The sequence below is a fragment of the Astatotilapia calliptera genome, chromosome 5, assembly GCF_964374335.1.
Source record: "Astatotilapia calliptera chromosome 5, fAstCal68.1, whole genome shotgun sequence".
Lineage (NCBI taxonomy): Eukaryota > Metazoa > Chordata > Actinopteri > Cichliformes > Cichlidae > Astatotilapia > Astatotilapia calliptera.
This window is the reverse complement of record NC_137426.1, coordinates 38,827,471-38,833,470: the sequence shown is the minus strand read 5'-3', so window position 1 is coordinate 38,833,470 and position 6,000 is coordinate 38,827,471.

The window sequence follows — 6,000 nt, the reverse complement described above, 5'->3', positions numbered from 1 at the left end:
TGATGGGCAGGTGGTGGAGCTGGAGGACAAAGAAAAGAGGGAGAATTCAAAGTGCAAAAGATGAGAGAGGTTTGATTTTTGTGACAGGGTTCAAGCAAAAACTAGGCGCGTGCATGTGCTGGCTTTATTCTACTTTGACAGTTTGTAGGGCAGTCAAAGGAAAACATTTACATTTTAGAAGCTTTTGCTATAATGGACATACAGAATGATAAGAAACGTCAGATACAACCCCCATACATCTCTACACAGCGCAGCAGCAAGCAGCACGGCTTGAAGTAACGCTGTATGGCAGTGCTGTCATTTTGGCCTTCAAATCAATCTGCTGAGCTTGAAGGAGAGGTCAAAGGTCAAATGGGATACAGTAGACCTGTAAGAATCAGCAGCTCTTTAGTGGGCTGGACGCAGATGTGTGAGGCTCTCTGATGTAACTGTGAAGCTGAACACCTTCATCTTCTGTCAGTGCGGCAGCAGCCCGGGTGGCTAACACACTGTCGTCTATGTTAGCTAACTAGTGACAGCATCCATAACTGAGTGACTCACACTGAAGCTGAGAATAGGTGTGAGGGCGTGGCTTTAGTGCCGCAACAGTGAGTCCATGTTAAGACAACATTAACACAGGTAATCTGGGCAGCATTGCTCACATGAGAGCACAGGTGTAGACCACTAAGTGCCTGGAAATATTTGTTTTTGTATGTCAATCATTGTGGAACTAAACTCGTGAGTCAGTGAGCATTTTATTCAGTGCCAGAGAAAGTGAGAAGCACTGAACCTTGAGGTGGACACTGATCCTCGCAGCTGCAGGAATACCAGCCCATAAAACGCAGCATCTTAATATCCATGCAATACGTGATGGTGCTGTCAGGGAGCTGTTACAAGGACCAAACCAATGACACTGAACCAGCTGACCTCCACAGAGCCCCCGTACATCACATTCATTTATTTCAGCCTCTACACATGACTCACGGTTCAGCACTGCAACTCTTTAGGAAGTCTGACACGTTGTGTTGTATTTGTAGACGCTAAAAAAGTAAGTGGATACACAGTTTTATGGGCTCTGCATAGAACTGCAGTGCATTCTGGGTGTTCAACCAAAACCAGGACCGATGCCAACAGCAAACAAAGAGGGAAATATACCAGTGAAGTCTGACACACAGTGTGACGCTAACGATGAGGAACGTTCTTAGAAGAAATTCAGAGTGATGGGAACATAAGGTGCCTCGATTTATAGGAAACACCATACTGTGCTATACTCGTGACCCGTCACCTGCAAACAAGGGCACAGTTATAAACCAGTTCCAGCTCTCATGGAGACGTGGTGGAGCCAGTCAGGCACCACTGGTTCTGTAGTACATGCAGAGCATCTCCTCACCCTGGACTCAAAGTCAGCGTCACTGTCCTGTGTACAGTCATACACAGAATCTGAAGCCCTCAGTGGACACTAAAACAATATAAAGACTCACTCTTTTTACAGTTTATTTTACACAATAGTTCATATTCTGCTGTGATCAGTTTACTTGTTTATATTTTTACATCCCATTGCACATATTTAATAGTATTTAATACTGCAATGTAGTAGTTTCGACATTTATTACAGCAGTGTTTGTGTTTGCATACATCCTTCACATTACTGCCACCTTCTGGCTGCAGTCAGCAAAATCCTGCTGCTCACATACAAGGTCTTAAATAATCAGGCCCCATCTTATCTTAATGACCTTGTAGTACCATATCACCCTATTAGAGCACTTCGCTCTCGCTCTGCAGGCCTACTTGTTGTTCCTAGAGTATTTAAAAGTAGAATGGGAGGCAGAGCCTTCAGTTTTCAGGCCCCTCTTCTGTGGAACCAGCTTCCAGTTTGGATTCAGGAGACAGACACTATCTCTACTTTCAAGATTAGGCTTCAAACTTTCCTTTTTGCTAAAGCATATAGTTAGGGCTGGACCAGGTGACCCTGAATCCTCCCTTAGTTATGCTGCAATAGATGTAGGCTGCTGGGGATTCCCATGATGCACTGGGTGTTTCTTCTTCACTCACTGTGTGTTAACAGACCTCTCTGCATTGAATCATATCTGTTATTAACCTCTGTCTCTCTTCCACAGCATGTCTTTATCCTGTCTTCCTTCTCTCACCCCAACCAATCACAGCAGATGGCCCGCCCCTCCCTGAGCCTGGTTCTGCTGGAGGTTTCTTCCTGTTAAAAGGGAGTTTTTCCTTCCCACTGTCGCCAAAGTGCTTGCTCATCTTATTGTAGGGTCATTACCTTACAGCAGGGCTGCCCAATCCCGGTCCCCGAGAGCTACCGTCCTGCAGCTTTTAGATGCATCCTTGTTCCCACACACCCGAATCAAATGAATGGCTTGTTATCAGGCCTTTGCCAAACATGATGGCATGCTGAAGAGGTAATCAAACCATTTGATTGAGCTGTGTTGGAGTAGGGATGCATCTAAAAGCTGCAGGATAGTAGCTCTCGAGGACTGGGATTGGGCAGCCCTGCCTTACAGTATAAGGTGCAGTGAGGTGACTGTGGTGATTTGGTGCTACATAAATACAAAGCGACCTGAGAGCTGACAAAGCTCCGTCACTGCTGGTTTTCAGTCAGATCTGGGGGGCAGCTGGTCCATGGACAGCTTACACAGTGGGGTATGTGTGAGTATGTGTGAGCCGAACCTTCACCCCTGCTGAGCATCCATGCAGGCAGGGGCGGGACTTTGTTTCGATGGGCACACCAGGCAGCCAATCACATGCAAAGACAGACTGGGATCATACCATTATGTGAAAGAAGAAAGGGGGGCAGACGTTCTGAAGACGGGGAGTGTAGTGGTCCAGGTCCACAGAGAGACGGGGAGCTGGGTAAAGTCATTTTCCACTGTGGAGGACAAACACTTTCAAACTTGTCCATCACAGCAACACAAACTGCCCCCTTTAAAAAGACTCGATGTGCGGTTCAGTATTGACAGTGACATCACATGAAGTGCATATAAAGTGTGTCTGAATGGCAGAGATGCAGACATGTGTGCATGTGGCACAGAGCCATGGCTCAGTGTCTGAGTCAGCTTGAAGCCGTTTATGATTCTGAACCACAAACAAGCTCAAACTTTGGAGTTTGAAGCCTCTGTTCTTCACTCTGCACTGCAGAAATGTCAGGTTTTTACAACTACAGGTAACAAAAGAAAACAAAAAGCTAATAAAACTGGACAGTAAGGACAATGAGCCACACATCAGCTGACAGACCAGAGAAACCAGTTTGTGACAGCTTGTCAGTCTGGTGGACAGGCTCTCCTCCACACTGTTCTCATTCATAAAGTGCTTACAGAGCTGAGCATTGGAGAGTGGACAGTACGTCCTCGGCTCATCATAAACTCATTGTGGCAGAACAAAAGTTGATAGGTTTGTAGCTTGAACCTATTCGCTGGAACGTTGAGGACAATATAATCACACAGCAAGCAAGACACGAGTAGGCAAGGTTCTTCATGTTTCTCGTGCACGGGAGAGACCGGACAGACGCCGTTCCTTCGCTTGACCCCAGTTGCTCTCGTCCGTTCCCCCGTAACACTGCTCTTTTATTGAGGTTACGTGAATATGCATAGGGTCATTAACATATGACGTCTACATACACACAAAGAGTACCGTATGTGTGTGTGTGTGTGTGTGTGAGGTCCAGATGTGACCCTGTGAAGACTCCCCCAAAGCTGGCGCCAGGAGTCTAGCGGTCCATCTGAACAAAAGGCTCTTATACTTAAACAGATATACGTGTGTTTGCTAAAGCATATATCAGCAAGAGAAGATACGACCTCTCCTAGGAGGTGTGATCTATGCCAGAGCACTCTGTAGAGGAGTGAACGCACTCTCCTCTTCATGTTACACAGAGTTGTTACAGACCTCCTAGGATGAGACATTCTTTCAATCTACAAATGATTATACACCTCTAGCATATATGAGTAAATATTTCTAAGCATGAATGACAATCAACAATACAAAACCTAACAAAAGTGACTCTTATTGCTCCTGTCAACATGAACCAATGTAAAAATATTGGCCACAGCCACCCAGCCTGCTGACGTCTCGTTCTGCACTGACAGAAGATGAACGTGTTTTTAAAACGGATTTGTTGAAGCCAGCTTCACAGTTACATCAGAGGGCGGGGCTCCACTACGCACACCAGCCTTCATACGCTTTCATGTCACAGGTCATGAAGGGAGCTGCTGTAACAAACCTGGCTGATGGAGGCCAGCCTCCCAGGCTGCTCCGCTCGGTTTCTGTCAGAGATCAGCAGGGTGGACGATTCTGAGCACTTAGAGCTGGGAGAGGCACCACTCCCACTTCACCTCCATCTGAACTGAACATCCCATGGTGGGCCATGCTCATGAGATCTGAGCTTAGGAGTATTTAATCAGAGAGCCAGCCCAGGCCCTGGATCCTGACGATCCACAGGCTGTATTTAATATTTACAACTTCAAATGAAATCAGAGACGTTTCCAAACTGGAGAAACAAAGAATTTAAACTGGATGTCATTTTAATGACAGTGTTGAAAGTAATGATTGGACTGGTGGTGAGGTGTGCGTGTTCCAGTAGGACAGGGGTGGGCACTCTCAGTCCACGAGGGCCGGTGTCCTGCAGGTTTTAGATCTCACCTTGGGTCAACACACCTGAATCACATGATTAGTTCGTTACCAGGCCTCTGGGCAACTGCAGGACATGTTGGCTGTGTCCCAATTCAGAGACCGCACGCTTGAAGCACGCATTTTAAGTGCGATTACGTCACCGCCACGCGACGACGGCTGTCCCAATTCAAAGTGTACTTCAAATACGCCTCGGTTTCCCCAAATATCAAGCGTGGTCCGGTGCACGCTTCGTGGTCCCATATATCCCACAATTCATAGTGCGGCGGTGGGTGTGGATAATTTTGCGGCAAAATACGGCAGAAGGGAGCGGCCGAAGAGTGAACTGTCAGAAAGAAGTACTGAATATGACGTTGTTACAAGTTCAAAAATTGGGGATGGAGACAAGAGGAAAAACCACAATACTGGTCCGGCCGGGTTGAGTCAAACCATGATTTTAATAGTCACACGCGTGGGAGATGGACACCGTACGCAGACAGCATCAGATCTCAAAATGGTGGAGCATTGATCAAACTCTCTCTGGTGCCTCCACCTTATCATAAAGCCTAAACCCTCACATGCTTTCTCTCACACGGCGCCTAAGCTACGACCTTGGCTCCCCGTTTATCTGCTCCTGCTGAGATGGGGCAGAAAACTCCAGCATGCTCTGTTCTCTTCTAATCAGACAAATAAGGCGATGACTCTCTGCAAACAGTATTTCTTATAACATCATAAAACAATATCATTCATCCACAATAAATCAGCAGTCTAATGTAATGCAAATCAGTTTAATTAATGCAATAGTTATCACCTTCTAATTCAGGAGCATAATGCAAACTAAGACTACATAATAATTCACAATCTTTAGTTAGGGGCATAACATGGCATAAAATAATATTATAATTTAACAACGTCACTTATTTATGTGCGAATGTTTAATAATGAAGAACATTAAAACATTACTGTTGGCCACATGTTGGCAAAGTCATGTGACATTAGTGACGTTTGTACTAACTTGGTTTCAAAGCCTTTTAAATATACGTCGTTCAATAGTCGACCTTAATCTGACAGAGACTCTGATGATTCTGTGGATAATTAAAGTCAGTCATATATCCACAAACACAACAAGCTGAAAGTCAGTGATGCTGCTCGGTTTGCAGTCCTGAACATCACGGCACAAGCAGGATTCACTGCACTGTTAATGTGAGCTGTGTTATATTGCTGCCTCTGTTCGGTGGTGTCGAGCCAAACGCACTTTAACGTGTGTTTGAACGAGCTGACGGTTCACTCGTTAAGCTGAAAGAAAGATGCTTTAATCACAGCAGTCACACATGTGTCCACTGCACCATACTCAACTAATCAAAGTGATGTCATGATAAAAATGAATGAACAACAAAACATTTT